The sequence below is a fragment of the Danio rerio genome, chromosome 20 (genome assembly GCF_052040795.2).
Source record: "Danio rerio strain M-AB ecotype USA chromosome 20, GRCz13ab, whole genome shotgun sequence".
Lineage (NCBI taxonomy): Eukaryota > Metazoa > Chordata > Actinopteri > Cypriniformes > Danionidae > Danio > Danio rerio.
Genome location: NC_141040.1, coordinates 45,696,537 through 45,717,635, shown reverse-complemented (window position 1 = coordinate 45,717,635; position 21,099 = coordinate 45,696,537). Strand labels below are relative to the sequence as shown.

General features: G+C 39.9%; 1 long non-coding RNA gene across 8 annotated transcripts in view; it reads right to left on the bottom strand.

Moving 5' to 3' along the window:
• LOC147832306 (uncharacterized) overlaps positions 1-21,099 on the bottom strand; it is a 277,320-nt gene that overhangs the window by 49,605 nt on the left and 206,616 nt on the right. For 6 of the 8 annotated variants that reach the window (XR_015519099.1, XR_015519101.1, XR_015519102.1 and 3 more), the window contains one exon: positions 18,791-18,971. The exons of the other annotated variants lie outside the window; for them this stretch is intronic. This is a non-coding gene — a long non-coding RNA (uncharacterized LOC147832306). Of the gene's footprint in view, positions 1-18,790; positions 18,972-21,099 lie in introns of those variants that run through there. 8 annotated transcript variants of the gene reach the window in all.

Here is a 21,099-nt window from a genome sequence, read left to right as displayed (position 1 = left end):
AAGAACCATCAATGCTAATCAAGAACCTTTATTAGGAAGACATTAAAATATGCAAAATGTTAATTTTTTTAATATTTATGTTATGTTGTGAAAATGACATCCACTGCTACTGTGTCGAATTGAATGGAACACCTGCGCACCTTTTCCTGTTGCCATGAGCAACGACATTTAGCCAATCACAAACTTAACTGTAGGAGAAGCAAAAACACCTGCAAGTGATTAAAATTAATCAGCGTGAAAACAAAAGACCGATTGCACTTGAGGAAGATGAACTTAGAAAGGTGATCTGTCAATCGTCTGTGTCACGACATCACTTTAAAGCAATCATGGAATTTACAGCTCAGGTCTAATTGTGTCAAGAACATGAGTATGGATGAAATTATATATGCTAACAGCTTTCTGGCACTATTGATCTCCTACTCTCAAATCCATCAGCACTATCCTCATTTGCATGAATTAACTGTGTTAAATAATATCATCTAAGCAATAGTGCTGCACTTAGAATACAAAAGTGCCCATATAGAAATCTGATATATGGAAATATATGCAAATTATATTTATGACATAGAAGTATTTATGGATTTCACATATAGTATATAAAATATGCCATACTGTATGCAACACATATTTAAAAAATATAGCAAAAATAGCCATTTTTTTCCAACCATTGAAAATATGAATGTTCAAATAAAACACAATGTTTTTGAACTATAGGTGACCATAGATAAAAAAAATAAAAATAAAAATCTAGATTAATCTCACTGTAATCTTGAAATTAATCTAGATTAATCTGGATTACCTTCAGCTTGGTCCCTCGTGTATCAGGGGTTGCCACAGTGGAATGAACCACCGACTATTCCACTATATGTTTTACGCAGCAGATGCCCTTCCAGTCACAACTCAGTACTGGGAAACCTAATTACCAGTTGTAAATTTGAAATGGTTCACTTCATGTTAGGATAGAAACCCAGCTAGTGTGTCTGTAATGCACAAAGAAACTGATGCACAAAAAGACCCTGAGTTGTTAGGTCATGTATTAACACTCTTGCAGCACCTTGTGCAATCAGATTTGAGCACCAGAACACATTGCTGCTTTATAAAGTCATTAACAGCTCATTCATTCCAACAAAGCAAGAAGCAAGACGTCTGCTCGTCCTGTAGGGAGAAGGCATTTGTCAGTCTACATTGCAGATAAGAGTTCATTTTCAGAGAGCTTGACTGTAATCAGCTGACTTTCTTTGGGACTTGAAGAAAATGGATGAACTCATGGTGAACTCAATTAATTGCTTTCTCCAGCCTGTAAGAGTTTAATCAGGAGATGTGCACTTGCGGTCGCCTCTAAAAGTAACCTGCAATTTACAGTGCTCGTCTTTAAGACGGTGAAAAGTATCACTGATAATTGTTTATTATGGGATACAGGGGATACTTTTATTATATTTAAAACCCTTGAAACAGTCTCTCTATCTTTATGGCTGTGTTTGGAATCAGAACTAGGCTACAATTCCCTGTAATCATTTCATTCATTCTCCTTCGGCTTTATCAGGGGTCCCCACAGCAGAATGAACCGCCAACTATTCTGGCATATGTGCCACACAGCAGATGTCCTTCTAGCCACAACCCGGTACTGGGAAACACCCATACACACTGTCATTCATACACATGCTCATATATGGCCAGTTTAATGTATCCAATTCACCTATAGCGCATGTCTTTGGACTGTGGGGGAAACCGGAGCACCCGGAGGAAACCCACAAGGAGAACAAGCTAACTTCACGAAGAAAATGCCAACTGGCCCAGCCAGTACTCAAACAAGCAATCTTCTTACTGTAATAGTTCTTGTTTATTAATGTAAAATTTACATACTAGGGTGATTCTGGGGTTTTCTTAATGGGGTGGCACAGAGGGGACCAAGAACAAGTAAGGGGAGGGCCATGGAAAAAAAAAATGTTTTTATTAATTAATTTTATTATTTAAAATTGTATTATTCTCATCTTATTAAAGACAAAGTAATTTAAATGAGAAGCTGTTCTTGGATGTTACAAATTAAAATAAAACTATATGAGAATATCACAAATAAAAAAAAAAAACATTAGTTTATTTATTCAATACAAACAGGTGTTTACTTTTTTGCATCTTACAATTCTAAGTGTCAGAAAGCCCACATTTTTACTGCGGACTGTTTGTGCCTTCAGCATTAATCTTTGAAACAACATAGGGGAAGTAACAACGATAACAACTGTTTTAAGCAGTCCTGGTGCATCACAGCTGAATAGATATAAGTAACAATAATAAGCTTTCCACACATTATTGTTTTCAATAATTCCTTATAGAACAATAATCATTATTTAATCGTTAATATTTGCAAAAACTAAACAGAGAAGCACATGTGTGAGAAGATGTGCCTTTCCACACCTGCAGGGGGCAGTATAGTCTGTTTTCTTATTCCACAAAGGGAAATCGGAAGATGAAATGTGCAAAGACAAATCGTATTCAAAGCAGCATTCAGTGCCAGAATTACAGTGATTGTCACTCACCACAGAGGGGTTCACGCAAATATGTCCGATACACTAATAATCTATATAGTTTACAAATATTTGAGAAATGTAATGGAATTACAGCTAGCTTCTTTGTGTTTCTTCTTGACTTAAAGTGTTTACAACTTGTAGAACACACCAAACCAGCTGGACAGACTCAAAAAGGCAACACATATACAGTGGGGTAAATAAGTTCTTTAAACTGTTGGCTTACAATTTTTACCAGATGTTGGTAACAACCAAAGAAATCCATATATGCAACAAAAACAATATGAATTAGTTTACAAATTAAGTTCTGTGTAATAAAATAAAACGACACAGTATCACAGTAAAGAACACATGAAGAAAGAGAGTGTAGGCAGTGAAAGCCCAGACAGCAGCTGACTGTCAGTAGTTCTTCAGCAACTCTCTGCCCTTCGTCACTGTAAATTTATATTACCTGCTTCAATCATTATCAGGATGATGAAGATGAAACCAGAGTGACAATTTCCGCAAGACAGTGATCTAAAAGCTGATTGTGACCGTGTATAGGATAAGTGGTAGTGATTGATGTTGATAACAACCAATCAGGGGCCAGTGCTGCCTATTTTAGAGCCGGTTGGCTGTGTTAGGTGATGTGTCACCTCCAGCCCCGCCTTTCTTGTTCCGCGTTTGTTGACATCTGTTTCAGGTATGTTAGCGGTTGTGTGTGTGTGTGTGTCTCTCTCTCTCTCTCTCTCTCTCTCTCTCTCTCTCTCTCTCTCTTTCGATTAACGTTTGGATTAATCATCGTGGTTTCATTTTTAGCCTGGTTTTTCGTTGGTTTTCCTGTTGGTTGCCATGGAGTTAATGACTGCCACCCATTCAGCTCGCTTGTAGCATAAATGGAGATGACTAATTCGTAATACATGAGTGTACTACTCCCGGCTTGGTAAGTTTCTTATGTAGAGATTAAAGGGGAATGCTAGCGTGTGATTTTGCAAACAGTAACCGTTTTTGCATGTGCATATCTCTTGTAGGATTCTCCCTCTCTGTCCTGGGCGATTATAAATAAAGATCTAGCATCTGTAACATTACTCCGGTTGTGTTTGAAAGATTCTGCTATCCTGAGATCTCTAGTGGAAAGAACTACTACTGTTGTTTACTACTGCTGCCTGCTTCTACTATCTGCTGCTGCTACATTCACTGCTGCAGTTACTACTAGCTGCTACTGCTACCCGCTACTACTATCTGCTGCTGCTACATTCACTGCTGCAGTTACTACTAGCTGCTACTGCTACCCGTTACTACTATCTGCTGCTGCTACATTTACTGCTGCCGTTACTACTAGCTGCTACTGCTATCCGCTACTACTATCTGCCTGCTGCTACTCTACTGTTGCAGTTACTGCTAACTGCTACGACTAACTGTTACCTGCTCTATTTACTGCTGTTGTTATTACGACCTGCTACTACTATCTCCTATTGCTACTGTTATATAATTTGTGATTTTTGTTCTGTTTGGTTGTGTGATTCGGTGTGCAAAAGAGTGAGTTTTGTGTTCTGTGTGAATCTTGCTTTTCTATAGTGAAACTACAGAAGCTGTATTTGGTTTTTCTTTTCTTGTGTGTGGTTTGTTGTTTGTTTTACTCTTGTATAATTTATCCTGTATATTGATTTTGATTTTCCTTGCAGGAACTGAGGTCCCATGGGTGCAGGATCTTGAGGTGGTGGTGGTGTCACTGCACTTGACATTTTTGCTGTGGACGGTTTGGGAAGTGTGGAGTGTGTGGATCTAGTGTGGTGTGTGTGTGGAAGTGTGCTTTTTGAACACAACGGAGCACTGGTGATTCCCCCCCCCCCCCCCATGTGTGACCTCAGCCCTGTAAGTTAGTTTATTCAATTTATTTCCCCGGTTAATTTCATTTTCATATTTACTTTGTAATAACGTTGTTGTTGTCTTCTATAAATTTGTTTTCTTTTTTTGTTTTATTTTACTGCAGTTGTGTTGGAGGGGGGTGCTGGCAAAATGTTAAGAGAATGTAATGTGACTATTTTAATCTGCCACAAATTCTGAAAATAAATTTTGTACTTTTATACTATACCCACGTCTCTTGCCTATCCATATGAGAACTGAACCTGTGTGGCCTAAGAGTAAGGTTTAAGCCAATTTCTATTTCCTGGGAGAAAACCTCTCAGGTGGCGTAGTCGGATTTGCTTTGTGGATAAATTGTTAATCCCTACTCTTCCCTCCTGCCACATTCTGGCGTAGTCGGCAGGGTCCTCGTATGGTATAGTGCATAGACGTGAGTATTGGTAGTGTGGGGCTTGTTTTTTTTTTTTTTTTTTTTTTCCTGCAGGAGCAGATAGCGGCAGCGGCATATTGGTGTTTCAGTGTGGAGAGTAGATTTCAAGCCCATAGTGGTGAGTGATTTTGTAGTTTTGTAACTATGGATGAAGAATTACGTGAGTTGCGAGAATTGGTAGCCCAATTAAGGGCAGACAATGAAAAATTGCGACACGAACAAGTGCCCGTTGAACAACCTGGTCCCTCTAATATTTCCATTCCGGCGGTGGTTGATCCTCTTCCTGCCGTTCCTAGTTCCTCAGCAGCGGAACGATTTGTTTTTGTGCCACGGGATCGAAATTGCCCAAAATTTAATGGTAGATCTGGCATTATGATCGAAGAGTGGGTGGAGGAGGCTCAAACTTGCATGAGACTCCGCCATCTCTCTACTTCTGATCAGGCATTTTTTCTGTTTGATCATTTGGAGGGAGAGGCGAGGGATGAAATTCGATATCGGCCAAGGGATGAGAGGGAGGATCCAAACAAAATTTTTCAGGCTTTGCGAGAATTATATGGTTGTACTAGTTCATATGTAGCTCTTCAAGAGTCCTTTTTTTCCAGGAAACAACAGGATGGGGAGACCCTGTTAGAGTTTTCCCTAGTCCTGTTAAATCTCCTGGAAAAAGTAAAGCGCCAGTCGCCTCATGGGATGCCAAATGCAGATATTTTGTTGCGCGACCAATTTGTTGAACACGTTCGTGATGGTGCTCTTCGACGTGAACTCAAACAGTTTGTCCGTCGCCAGCCTAACGCTAGGTTATTGGACGTTCGTAGTGAAGCAATGCGCTGGGAACGGGAGGGTATGCCTGGGGGAACACGTGGTCGTAGCCAATCTGTACCATCTGCTTATGGCATCCAATATGGGGTACAGGGATATCAGCCTCCGGGAGGTAGTAATTTAGCAAGTTCTGAATTGCGCGAATTGAGAGAGATGCTGAAAAAACAACAACAGCAATTGAATCAGTTGACTCAAAATGTGGCTCAAATTCAAAACCTCCAACCACGTCTTCAGTTATCCCGGTCTAATCAGGTTATTTGTCGTCGGTGTCAGCAGCCTGGTCATTTTGCCCGGGAATGTGATGGGGAACGGAGACCTCCTCGTTTCGCGCCAGCACGTGCTGATTCCGCTTCAACAAGGGGTGTGCAGTCTGGGCAACCGTCGGAAAACTAATACCCGCTGAGCTGCAGGGCCACAGCTTGGTCGGGAGAAGAACAGGCTCAAATGTTTCAGCTGAGGTAGATTTTATGTCTCGCTTTATGGCATCGTGTCCTCAACTTATTGTATATATGAGCGGGGTCAAGGTACAGTGTTTGGTGGACACTGGGTCTATGGTGTCCACCATTACTGAGAGCTGTTTTGTGTCAAATTTTGGGGCATGGGGTCAGGAACAACTTAGGTCATGCCATTGGTTGCAGCTTCGGGCCGCGAATGGCCTTTCGATTCCATATATTGGCTACCTGGAGCTAGATGTGGAGTTGTGTGGACAGGTGGTTACAGGTTGTGGCGTGCTGGTGGTCAGAGACCCTCCGGGTAGTATGTGTGCTCAGGTTCCTGGGGTTCTGGGAATGAATATCCTGGGCCGCTGCTATCGGGAGCTCTTTGGCCGGCATGGCGCTCAGCTTTTTGATCTACCTGCTGTGTCACAGGCTCCCACTTCTGTATTTCAGGCTTTACAACACTGCCACCTCATTGATGTTCAGCCAGATTCGGATCAGGGAAGTAGAGTTAAAGTACGAGGACGTCAGGTGTGCCGCATCCCCGGAGGCACCATCAAATTGGTTGCCGTAACCTGTTCAACCCAATACTCCAGGGGCACTGTTTTGTTTGAGCCACCAGAATCTGGTCTTCCAGCAGGTTTGTTGGCATCCCCTGCACTGGTCCAGGTAGACCATGGAACTGCTTACGTGCCTGTGGTGAATGTTAGCACCGCAGATGTAGTGGTGTATGCCGGCACAGTTGTGGGGACTGTTAACCAGGTTTACGTTGTTAGCTTGCCCCCAGAGATCTCTGAAGTTCCAGTAGTTTCAGCTAGGGTGAGTATACAGGTTGCACAGGCTGTCCAGTCTGTACAAGAACAAATTGGGGAAATTGATTTGTCTGTACTTTCAGTGGAAGAACAAGGGAAGGTGAGGGAACTACTGGAGAAGTATGCATCCGTGTTTTCTATACATGAGGGTGATTTGGGATGTACCAGTCTCATTTCCCATGAGATTCCCTTGACTGATGACGTACCTGTGAGGCAGCGTTATAGACGCATTCCTCCATCTGAATACGAGGTAGTCAAAGCACACATAAATCAACTGCTCGAGGCTCAAGTAATAAGAGAAAGTTGTAGTCCATACGCGTCACCCATTGTCTTGGTTAAAAAGAAGGATGGTAGCCTACGTATGTGTGTAGACTACCGTCGTTTAAATGCTAAGACAAGGAAGGATGCTTTTCCTTTACCCCGCATTGAGGAGACTTTAGACTCGCTGGCGGGGGCATGCTGGTTTTCTACCATGGACCTTGCTAGCGGGTATAATCAGGTCCCTGTAGGTGAGGCAGATAAACCGAAGACTGCTTTTTGTACTCCATTCGGGCTATTTGAATGGAACCGGATGCCGTTTGGCCTTTGTAATGCCCCTAGCACCTTTCAGCGTTTAATGGAACGGTTGTTTGGAGACCAACAGTGCCAGTCTCTGCTTTTGTACTTGGACGATATTGTGGTGTTTTCCAGTTCAGTAGATCAGCATCTAGCCCGGATGGAGGTTGTCTTAAGCAGGTTGCTCAGAGAGGGCCTGAAAGCAAAATTGTCAAAATGTGCTTTCTTTAAGCGTAAGGTACAGTACCTGGGTCATGTGATCTCTTCAGAAGGGGTCTCTACAGATCCAGGGAAGATTGAGGCAGTTTCACAGTGGCCTCAGCCTAATAGTGTTTCGGGGCTGCGGTCATTTTTGGGGTTTGCTAGTTACTATCGGCGCTTTGTGGAGGGGTTTGCGAGGTTGGCGGCTCCCCTCCACAGGCTGGTGGCAGAACTGGCAGCCCCAAAAAGGTCCAAGCATGGCCCCAAAGAATTTGAACAGGCCTGGTCTAGTGAGTGCCAGAGTAGCTTTGAGGAATTGAGGTGTAGACTCACCACAGCCCCTGTACTCGCATATGCGGACTTCTCACTCCCCTTTATTTTGGAGGTGGACGCCAGTCATAGGGGGTTAGGTGCAGTCCTCTCTCAAGAGCAGCAGGGTAAGGTGCGTCCCATAGCCTATGGTAGTCGTGGTCTTAGGCCCACTGAGCGCAATACCTCTAACTACAGTTCAATGAAGCTGGAGTTCCTTGCGCTCAAGTGGGCCATGACCGAGAAGTTTAGGGAGTACCTTCTGGGTCATAAGTGTGTAGTCTATACTGATAATAATCCTCTTAGCTACCTGACCTCTGCCAAGTTGGGTGCCATGGAACAGCGTTGGGCCGCCCAGTTAGCGGTGTTTGACTTTGAGGTCAAGTATAGATCAGGTAAGATTAACCGAAACGCTGATGCTTTGTCACGTCAGGATTCCTCTGTGACAGAGGTTCAGGATCTGCTTCCTGGGTTGGTTGTTCCAGCCGCATTATGTCAAGCTAGTCACAGGCAGTTGGTGACCCAAGTAAACCAAATTGTATCCTTTCCATGTTCTTCTGAGAATGATATCAGTGTCCAGCAGCAGGCTGATTCAGTTATCGGAGAGTTATTGGTGTTCTGGAGGCGGAAGTTGCCACCAAGTGCAGAGGAGCGCAAGAAACTCTCCAGGTCTGCGGTGATCTTACTTAAACAGTGGGATCGTCTGAGGGAGATCGAGGGAGTGCTTTATCGGCGAGTGTTTCGCCCTGACGGTGGAGAAGAAGTCCTTCAAGTGTTGCTGCCATTGGCCATGAAGTCTGAGGTAATGACACAGCTGCATCAACAGCACGGGCACCAGGGGGTAGAGCGTACCACCCAGCTTGTGTGGCAGCGATGCTACTGGCCGGGCATGTCGGGGGACATTGCCCGTTGGTGCCAGGAGTGTGAAAGGTGTCAGTGTGCCAAGGGTGTTCAGCCCACCCCAGTTAGCTTCATGGGACGTTTGTCGGCTGCAAGGCCAAACGAGATTGTGGCTTTGGACTTCACAGTGTTGGAGCCTTCACACTCTGGGATAGAGAATGTTTTGGTTATTACTGACATCTTTTCCAAGTACACCTTAGCTGTACCTACTAGGGACCAACGAGCTGAGACTGTGGCCCAGGTTCTGGTGGCGGAATGGTTCTGTAAGTTTGGGGTGCCAGGTCGTATCCATTCAGACCAAGGCCGTAATTTTGAGTCTGTCCTCATTCAGCAGCTGTGTCATTTATATGGGGTTGAAAAGTCACGCACAACCCCATACCATCCAGCAGGAAACGGCCAGTGTGAGCGCTTTAATAGGACATTACATGATCTTTTGCGCACCCTTCCATTGTCTAGGAAAGGGGATTGGCCATCTTGTCTCCCCCAGGTCCTTTTTGCCTATAACACTACACCTCACCAATCTACGGGGGAATCCCCCTATTTTCTGATGTTTGGGCAAGAGCCTAGACTGCCAATTGACTTTTTGCTTGGTAGGATTGAAGAACCATTAGCAGGTAGTGTTCACCGGTGGGTTTTAGAGCATCAGAATCGGCTGCAGGTTGCTTTTGAGGGTGCTCGTGGGCGTTTGGAGGCTGCAGCCGATCGTCGAAAAGCTAGGCATGACCTACAGGTGCATAACTTGCCTCTAAGGGAGGGGCAGAAAGTGTATCTCCGTGACTGTAGTGTGAGAGGTAGACATAAGATCCATGACCTCTGGAGCTCAGTGGTGTACCAGATACTGAAGGCACCTAAGGAAGGAGGTGTAGTGTACACCATTGCGCCAACTACAGATCTAAGTAAGATAAAGCATGTGCACCGATCCCTATTAAAACCTCAGGTTGGTAGAGACCCCCTCCCTAGAGTGCCAGATGTTCCATTAGTGGAACGTGTGCTGCCTCGTGAGATGGATTCAGATGAGGGAGACTTGTTTGTTTTAGTGCCTGAAACGCCACAGGTTAGTAGTGGGCAAGCATCTCAAGGTAGTCCCCCTTCTGTCCTTCAGGATGCCGGTGGCTCTGAAGGAGAAGGAGGCAATACAGAGATGGCAGCTGAATTACCGCCTGTAATGAACCCTCCATTAGGCCCGGTGGTGAGGGGTGAGAGTGCCGTGCGTAGGACTGGAAGGAGTACGGCCGGACAGCATTCTAATGTACATCATCTGCCACGGTCACTTGGTGTAGGTACAGTTTCTAGTATAGTTGGTAGTGCAGCTGAGGTATGGTTCCGTCCTTGGAGTTAAAGGGTTTAGGAGACATCTTTTCTTGTCATTTTCTTTCAGTTCACCATCGGGGCGACGGTGCAGAAGCCTGGGGTGGATTGTGACCGTGTATAGGATAAGTGGTAGTGATTGATGTTGATAACAACCAATCAGGGGCCAGTGCTGCCTATTTTAGAGCCGGTTGGCTGTGTTAGGTGATGTGTCACCTCCAGCCCCGCCTTTCTTGTTCCGCGTTTGTTGACATCTGTTTCAGGTATGTTAGCGGTTGTGTGTGTGTGTGTGTCTCTCTCTCTCTCTCTCTCTCTCTCTCTCTCTCTCTCTCTCTTTCGATTAACGTTTGGATTAATCATCGTGGTTTCATTTTTAGCCTGGTTTTTCGTTGGTTTTCCTGTTGGTTGCCATGGAGTTAATGACTGCCACCCATTCAGCTCGCTTGTAGCATAAATGGAGATGACTAATTCGTAATACATGAGTGTACTACTCCCGGCTTGGTAAGTTTCTTATGTAGAGATTAAAGGGGAATGCTAGCGTGTGATTTTGCAAACAGTAACCGTTTTTGCATGTGCATATCTCTTGTAGGATTCTCCCTCTCTGTCCTGGGCGATTATAAATAAAGATCTAGCATCTGTAACATTACTCCGGTTGTGTTTGAAAGATTCTGCTATCCTGAGATCTCTAGTGGAAAGAACTACTACTGTTGTTTACTACTGCTGCCTGCTTCTACTATCTGCTGCTGCTACATTCACTGCTGCAGTTACTACTAGCTGCTACTGCTACCCGCTACTACTATCTGCTGCTGCTACATTCACTGCTGCAGTTACTACTAGCTGCTACTGCTACCCGTTACTACTATCTGCTGCTGCTACATTTACTGCTGCCGTTACTACTAGCTGCTACTGCTATCCGCTACTACTATCTGCCTGCTGCTACTCTACTGTTGCAGTTACTGCTAACTGCTACGACTAACTGTTACCTGCTCTATTTACTGCTGTTGTTATTACGACCTGCTACTACTATCTCCTATTGCTACTGTTATATAATTTGTGATTTTTGTTCTGTTTGGTTGTGTGATTCGGTGTGCAAAAGAGTGAGTTTTGTGTTCTGTGTGAATCTTGCTTTTCTATAGTGAAACTACAGAAGCTGTATTTGGTTTTTCTTTTCTTGTGTGTGGTTTGTTGTTTGTTTTACTCTTGTATAATTTATCCTGTATATTGATTTTGATTTTCCTTGCAGGAACTGAGGTCCCATGGGTGCAGGATCTTGAGGTGGTGGTGGTGTCACTGCACTTGACATTTTTGCTGTGGACGGTTTGGGAAGTGTGGAGTGTGTGGATCTAGTGTGGTGTGTGTGTGGAAGTGTGCTTTTTGAACACAACGGAGCACTGGTGATTCCCCCCCCCCCCCCCATGTGTGACCTCAGCCCTGTAAGTTAGTTTATTCAATTTATTTCCCCGGTTAATTTCATTTTCATATTTACTTTGTAATAACGTTGTTGTTGTCTTCTATAAATTTGTTTTCTTTTTTTGTTTTATTTTACTGCAGTTGTGTTGGAGGGGGGTGCTGGCAAAATGTTAAGAGAATGTAATGTGACTATTTTAATCTGCCACAAATTCTGAAAATAAATTTTGTACTTTTATACTATACCCACGTCTCTTGCCTATCCATATGAGAACTGAACCTGTGTGGCCTAAGAGTAAGGTTTAAGCCAATTTCTATTTCCTGGGAGAAAACCTCTCAGGTGGCGTAGTCGGATTTGCTTTGTGGATAAATTGTTAATCCCTACTCTTCCCTCCTGCCACACTAAGAAAACTTTCAAATGCTTTCAGAGAAAGAAAATCAAGCTGTAGAATGGCCCAGCCAATCACCTGACTTTAATCCAATAGAAAATACAAACTAAAGATCAGATTTAATAGACGAAACCCACAGAACACTCAAGATTTTTAGACTCTGCTGAAGTCTGTGAAACACTCACACTTAAGCTATTCATGTGACTTTACTTTGCATATGTGAGGAGCCTTATTTCATATCTGTCTTTCTATTAGCTGAAACCAGTCTGGCCATTCTCCTCAGACATCAAGGCATTTGCACCCACAGAACTGCCGCTCACTGGATATTTTCTCTTTTTCGGACTATTCTCTATAAACCCTAGAGATGGTTGTGCGTGAAAATCCCAGTAGATCAGCAGTTTCTGAAATACTCAGACCTGCCCATCTGGCACCAACAACCATGCCACGTTCAAAGTCACTTAAATCACCTTTCTTCCCCATTCTGATGCTCGGTTTTAACAGCAGCAGACCGTCTTAACCATGTATACATGGCCTAAATGCATTGAATTGCTGCCACGTGTTTGGTTAATTGAAATTGTGCATTAATTAGCAGTTGGACAGGCGTACCTAATAAAGTGGCCAGTGAGTGTACATCACAACCTGTTTTTGCCTTTGTCATGACTAGCATAATAAACATGATAGTAATGAAGCCGGTATTCATATTTTTTTTAGAACACAAGTACAGTGGTACAAGCTGAATTTGTTAATTTGCACCCTGTTCTTCTCAGTGTTCGGACAGCCAGTTTAACACTGGATTTTACACACACTTCCATGAAATTGAACACAACAGTTTAAACCACAAAGGAATAGCTCTGTACTTTTTAACAAGGTTGGTGAAAAGGTTTTTCGCTTAAAAAACCTGCCAATCATGTAAACAGAGGAATCTGCAGAGAATCAGCAGCAGTTCAGAGGTCAGCCCGACCTTTCGTTAAGTGTCTCTGGCCTCTTTTCTCATGCACACGCTCAAACCGTGCATCTCGTCTGCATACTAACACATCTGAGGCTGCATCTTCATCTCGCTGACCTTCCACATACCTGCCATTCACACGCAGCTCCAAGATTAAACAGGGGAAACACTATACATATTTTGATGAGGCATTGAGCATTCATGCGTTTCTTCTCCTGAAAATGTGACCGCAATATTTCATTTTAGGATTCATAGTCGGGTACATCTGATGCATTTCTTGTGCATTTTGCATTAACGTCAGTATGTACAGAGTCTCAATCTGATCGATTGTCGCAGTCAAAATGAAACGGGGAAATTGTTTTGTGACACTTTCTCATTTAGAGCACCGAGAAAATGTTAAACACAGGTCAGTTAGCAGAAATCCATTAAGAGGGTGTGAGGAAAATGCCAATGCTCCACACAGGCCTTCGTCTAAGAGTATGGTTTTGTTTTGCTGTTATGTCAGAGCTAAAGTGCATAAAATGAACAGTCAGTTGAATTGTACTGAATGCATACAGGCGGAAATGAATCACATTGTAGACTTAGATGGACTGAGGGAGCAAAGGCTTTGTGCATGCTCATATTTTCTTTAAAAAATATAGAAATAAAGTGCCAATTGCTTTGATAAGAAAGCTGCTGCAATATATGAGCATATGAAAAAGGAATACAAATGCATCAGCATCAATCAAATGCTGTCTTCAAACGCTGCTTTCACATTTCTTATTCAGCAGGATTACATATGGATGTCAACTTCATTCATTTATTCATTTTGCTCCGGCTTAGTCCCTTATTTATCAGGGTCCACCACAGCAGAATGAACTGCCAACTATTCCAGCATATGTTTACGCGGTGGATGCTCTTTCAGCTGCAACCCAGTACTGGGAAACACCCATACTTCACACACATGCTCATACACTACAACCAATTTTGCTCAACCAATTCACTTATAGCGCATGTCTTTGGACTGTGGGGGAAACCTGAGCACCCGGAGGAAACCCACACGCACATGGGGAGAGCTTTCAAATTCCACAGAGAAATGCCAACTGGCCCAGCCGGGACTCAAATCAGAGACCTTCTTGCTGTGAGGTGACAGTGCTAACCACTAGGCCACCATGCCGCCCTGAATGTCAACTTACTTTTGTGAATGTATTGGCTTTCTACTTTAATGTAATGGCAAATTCTGAGTTTTAATCAGTAGTATTTTAGTAACCCCAACCGAAGTCACATAACCGTGTTGATTAAATAATAATTAGAAAATTGTGGATATTGCTTAACTTAGCATTGTATGATTAAATGGTATTTATACAGATATCTTAACACACATCTAAAGATTTATTTGACACATTGTTTTAATAACTTGCTTTTAGTACAGCGAAATTACTTAATTTAGGAAACTACATTGTTAATTAAAAATGCAAGGTTCCACACAATTCCTTCCTGTTGTCCTAACACAAATTAATTTAATTAACTTAATAGTATTTAACTTAAGTAAGTGGTATGAACATAAACCAATTAAGCTGTCCCCAATTAAACCCTAATGAATTGTGTTGTTACTGTAGTTTGATCAAGCAGCAAAAGTCATTTTCTGAGTGGATATTCTCTTTATAAAAACACTATCACATTACTGGCACATCTGTACATTTGCAATAAAACAGTAATATTCTGAAATATTATTACAATTTTTGACATCACAGTGGTGCAGTGGGTAGCATGATTGCCTCACAGCAAGAAGGTCACTGGTTCGAGCCTTGGTTGGGAGCAGTTGGCATTTCTTTGTGGAGTTTGCATGTTCTCCCCGTGTTCGCATGGGTTTCCCCCAGGTGCTCCGGTTTCCCTCAAAGACATTCGGTACAGTCGAATTAGGTAAGCTAAACCATCCATCATGTACAGTGGAAGTCAGAATTATTAGCCAACTGAATTATTAGCCCCCGTTTATTTTTATCCCAATTTCTTTTTAACGAAGAGAAGATTTTTTCAACACATTCCTAAACATAATAGTTATAATAACTCATTTCTAATAACTGATTTTTTATTTATTTTTAATCTTTGTCATGATGACAGTACATAATATTTAACTAGATATTTTTCAAGACACTTCTATACAGCTAAAGGGACATTTAAAGGCTTAACTAGGTTAATTAGGTTTACTAGGCAGGATAGGGTAATTGAGCAAGTTATTGTTTAACAATGTTTTTTTTCTGTAGACTATCGAAAAAAAAAACCTGCTTAAAACTGTTTTTATTTTAGCCGAAATGAAACTAATAAGACTTTCTCCAGAAGAAAGAATATTATTAGACACACTGTGAAAATTTCCTTGCTCTATTAAACATCATTTGGGAAATATTTAAAAAAGAAGAAAAAAAGAAAAATCAAAGGGGGGCTAATAATTTTGACTTCAACTGTATGTGTTTGAATGAGAATGTATGGGTGTTTCCCAGTCATGGATAAAACATATGCTGGGTAGTTTGGCGGTTCAGTTCGCTGTGGCGACCCCAGATTAATAAAGGGACTAAGTCGAAAAGAAAATAAATGAAGAAATTATTACAACTTTAAATAACCATTTCAAATTTAAACATGTTAAAATGTTATATATAACTGTGACGGCAGAGCCTTCTTGTCTTGGATTTTGATAAATGAATAAAATAAAAAAAAAACTTGGATAAACTGAATTGAATTGAGGGCAGGATTTCCATCCAATGAACGTGTTGCATTTTTGCTAATTAAGCTGCCAATACCCAAAGCATGGGGGCTTCTGCAAGAGAGTAATCTTAAAACTCAAAGCATTACATAAAAATACTTGAAAAAAGATTAAATTCTAACAAGTCTTTCTGTTAACTTTAACACCTAAGATTACTTTTATTGGCAACGTTTCCCTCTCTTAATTCAATCCCATGCAAAGCATGCTGGGAACTTTAAATCTCCTAACCAGGTAGTTGGACCAACACAATTCCTTCATGTTGTCCCAACACAAAACGCTCAAGTTAACTTAATGGTTTACAAATTTAAGTGGACTGAACATAAAATGGCTGGTGAGTGTATGTGAATTGAATAAACTAAATTGGTGTATGAGTGTGAATGAGTGCGAATGGGTGTTTTCCAGTTCTGGGTTGCAGCTAGAAGGGCATACGCTGTGTAAAACATAAGGCAGAAAAATTGGTGGTTCATTCTTCTTTGGCGAATCCTAATAAATAAAGGGACTAAGCCGGAGGAAAATGAATGAATGAATGAATGAATGAATGAATGAATGATTGAACATAAAACAAATAAGTTGGGCAAAGAAATGACAAGAATTCTATTGTTTCAGCTCATTTTAAACTGGTAGTTTTAAGAAGCAGCAGTAATCATTTATTTAAGTGTAAAAGGATCAGTCAATATGTGAAGTTTGTGTTTAAGAAACATTTTATTTGCATTATTGTTAATGTTGAAAAGAGTTGTGCTGCTTAATATTTTGCATAAATAGTCAAACATTTGTCTTTGATGAATAGAGCTCTCAAATTAACATTTTGGTAACATTACAAATGTAATTACACTCAAAGTTACTTTTGCAGTTTGTTCAAAATACTTATTTAACCTTCCTGTCATGTTCAGCTCAAATCTGACCAATTTACAACTTATTGTGTTTTACTTGAATTATTTATTTAGCCCCTAAACCTAACCTTTCTTGGGGAATGAGCAAATGGTACTAAATTGTATGAATGAGATAATAAAAATTCATATGAATAAGCCACTAAATCAAAAAGTTATGAATTGCCATGAGATAGCGTTGGATCCTCCCAGGTGAAACAATTTCTCTTTCTTTCTTTCTTTCTTTCTTTCTCACTCACTCACTCACTCACTCACTCACTCACTCACTCACTCACTCACTCACTCACTCACTCACTCACTCACTCACTTTTTTTCTCTCTTTCTTTCTTTCTTTCTTTCTTTCTTTCTTTCTTTCTTTCTTTCTTTCTTTCTTTCTAACTAGTGCTGGTTCTGTTTCTATTTCCTCAGTCATTAGTTCACTAATATACTTCAATTGAAGGACTGAATGAAAGTTCAAGCACTCAGTACACAGGAAAGGATAGAATTTTTTTTTGTGCTTTGCTGGTTGAGAAATCATTCAGATGGATTAAAATTTTAAAAAATTTGGTCAGACCCTGTGATTGTTATTTTAGCGAGCTGTCTAATAGTAATGAAACAAAGTATTTTGTTCTCTTCTATCTATTGTTCGTTTTGTATTTTCACTGCAGTTATTTTATGTCTAATTATATAAATTCATGTTAAACACTTTTTAAAGACATTGTTCTCAGATAAAGAATGTTTAATAGAAAATTTGGTTGTTAAAAATGTCTTTTTTTTGTGCTAATTAAAAAGCAGTTAAAACAAGCCTGTCAAATTGACCGGTAGCACTAAAGTAAGGGGCGGGAGGTGAACATGACAGAAGGGTTAAAGGCAAGGCAAGTTTATTAATAAAGTACATTTCATACATAGTGGCAATTCAAAGTGCTTTTCTTGAACAAGAATAAAAGCGACAAGAAAATAAAAAATAAATGATACAAGTGATGAAAAAAAAGATTAAACGTTAAAACAGGTTTTAAAGGAATGAAAAAGAAAAGAAAGACATAATAGTGCGATCTGTGGGAGTAGCACAGTGCTCATTCAGTAAAGGCAGAGCTAAACAGATGTGTTTTCAGTCTCGATTTGAATGTACCTAATGTTAAAATGAATTGAAAAAACACAATTCTTAAGGTTTTTGTTGGGAGAACTTAATTAAATTGTATGTTATGTTCAGCTTGTAAAAACAATTAAGGTAACTTAATCATTTTGTGTTGTGACAACATGAAGGAATTGTGTGGAACCCAGCATTTGTTAGTGTGATGATAATTTTAAAACATTTAATGCCTCTCTGAATTTAATTCATGCTGCCTTTTTTTAGCTGAATCAAATTACCTTTATCTAAACTTATATTAATTAAACCAACAAAAAACAATATTAATTTAAACATGTATAACTTTAACAATTTTTTTTTGTTGAAATCTAATAAATCCTAGTCTTTTTAAAATTAATTAAAATAATTTATTTTGGAAGATGATGATTTTTTTTAGACACTCACTGAAGACACTAAATCAAAGCAACTATTTTTTATTAATGGATGAATCCTGTTAATGCTTCACCAAAAAAAAAAAAAAAAATATTACAAAGTAAGTCTCTGCCAAATTTGAGGGCAACACACTTTGATCAAAGGCACAGGAGTACTGTTCAGAAGAGGTGCTTCAAGCGTTTTTGGAGGCATGATCTTATACACTGAGTGCTGCTCCACTGCTCTCCTGGACTCTTTTACATTATTGTATCAGAGCCTCTGATCTGCTCTTGACTGGGGTTTATGTTCTCATATACAGTCAACGAGCAGTGACGGAGAGCAAACCTCTCCTGTAACGAACCATTAGACAAGCCCTGATTACAACGGCGATGTCACACCATAAGAGTCGGGTTACAGAAGAAAAACTCTATTCATCTGCTGTCTTAAGATTTACATTACAGATATACGCTGCAAGGATTCAGACTTTGTATAGTTTTGTTGTAATGTTAAGTTATTTTTCATTTTTTCCCCGTTTTTGAATGACTAAGTTTGACTACAAGACCTTGAATGACTATAAGTTTCAACACTTATAGTAATGAACATTGTTTTGACTTCTCATTATGATTGCGCCTCAGTCCTGACTGTTGTTGTGGTATCTCTACATCTGTTTTTCTCGGCAGCCTTTCAAAGTCAGAGACAACCAGCTGTTACTGTCATCTTCAGAAGATCTTGTCCACACGCTGTATCCATTCTAATCTGGACTGATTAGACTGTGATTAGAATGCAAGACTTTAACTCTGTCCACTAACCGAAATCCCAATGGCATCAACGAAAAGCCCGACTGTCGCTTTCTCCAGCAGTTGGATGAGCTGAAGGGAGTCGATTTATCCTCTTTTTTCACTTAACAGAACAGCAGGTGCAATCATATAAGCAGATGAAAACCACTTCTCATCTTCAAGACATTCTTATTGAAGCTTACGCTTTAAGTACCTGGAAAAGAATATTGTAGAAAAGCTAAATCACCATTCAAGGCAGTCTTTTCTGCTCAGCAATACTGCATTTATTTGATTAAAAATACAGCAAAACCTGCATATTGTAAAATTTAGAATTATGTTTTACATTTTAATCTACTCTCATATGTATTTTTTTTTTCACAGGATCACTTTGAAATCATTGTAATATGATCAACTGATGCTTAATATTTCTTACGCTGTAAAACCAAACTGTCAACTTTATCAAATGAAATGAGTGTCGTTAACTCAAAATTTACTGTTAAGTTAATTCTACTTATTTGAAAAGAGTTTTGAACTGAGTGTTGAAGGTAATAAGTTAATCAAACATCTCATTATTTCAACTTAAATGGAGCAAGTTAACAGTACTCATTAGATTAGATTAGATTAGATTAGATAAAACTTTATTATCATTACACATGTAAAAGTACAAGGCAACGAAATGCAGTTTAGGTCTAGGCAGCAGTTCAATAGCAGCAAGTGCAGGACATAAATATTAATTATAAAGTGCAGTTATAGAAAAGCTATGGTGATATTTACAGATGAATGTACTATGAACATTATATACAGGTTGTATTAGCTATGAAGAGAGATTTACAATAGATGAATATATATATACTGGTTGCTATTAATAATCAGAAGTATGCAGATAGATTAATATAACTACAAAAGTAATTGTACAGTGGGTGTGTACATAATTACAAGTGCACATGTACAGTGGGTATGTACAGTTCAAATGAATGAAACAGTGTAATGCAGTGCAATGAATTTGTGCAATTTAAAAATGTAAATGTGCAAATGTTAAATAGTGCAGTGATTATGATGAATATAAGTTATGAAGAGAGTGGGGGGTGTATTAGAGGGGCAAAAGAGTCAGTGGGGGGCAGAGTTAAAAAGGGAGACAGCTCTAGGGAAAAAGCTGTTCCTCAGTCTGCTGGTTTTTGTCCAGGGGAGCCTGAAGCACCTGCCATAAGCATGATACATGCAATTTTGTGAGTAAAAAAGCATTTATTTAAAATGCCTTAGTAATGTTATAATTTACTGTTACTATTAAACATGTACTGTTACTTGTAACCGTCATGAAAAAATAATGACTTGTTTAGTGTTACAGTCATCAGCGATCTAGCTACTGCAGATCTAGCTACTGCAGATCGCTGGACAACCTTCACTTTAACCCGGACTACAATTCTGCCACCACACGAACTACACATCCTGTCATGCACCTCATACACACATGTTCCTGTTTTACATTGATTACACTCACACAGCCGGAGGATCATGATGAACAGATTACACAGAATATAAATACACCACACTTGCACACACACAGTGCTGAGTCTTGTTCTACCTGTAGCATCACAATGCATTTCTCCTTGCCATGTTTTGATTCTTTGCTTTGTTTGTTGATTTTTGATGTTAGCTGCCTGTACCAATCTCTTGCCTGGTTATGACTACTCTTTTGGATCGGTCTTTTCGATTCTGTTTGCTTCTGTGATTGACCCTTGCCTGATTGACTATTCTCTATTGAATAAAGACTCTGCAATTGGATCCTTACCTCCATTGTCAACATCCGTATGTTACATTTTAGATTAAAAATGCTGTTTACATTCCTTAAAATTAATAATTAAATGTCTTGCAAGTTTTAAAAAAATAATAGAAGTTTTATTATATTTATTGCAAATAATAATAATAATAATAATAATAATAATAATAATAATCATAATAATCATAATCACTTGTTTATATTTTATACCCTAATAAGGCAGTGCATCCTGAAAAATACAACTCAAAAAATCCTAAATAATTCAAATATTTGATCACACTTTATTTTGATGGTCAGTTTGTTACATTGCATCAACATGTCAACTAATTTTCATAAGATTATAAGTAGACTGTTAGGTTGGGGTTAGGGTTTTTTTTGTTAGGTAAAAAATTGATGTATCCTTGCTGAATAAAAGCATTAATTTCTTTAAAAATAAGAAATAAACATTTGAACGTAAACATTGTATATTCATATATACAACAGTATATTTGTTCATTAGTTTGTGTATTCATTTATTCATTCTGTTATGGTCCGGTGTGTAGTGCAAAAAAAAAAAAAAAAAAAA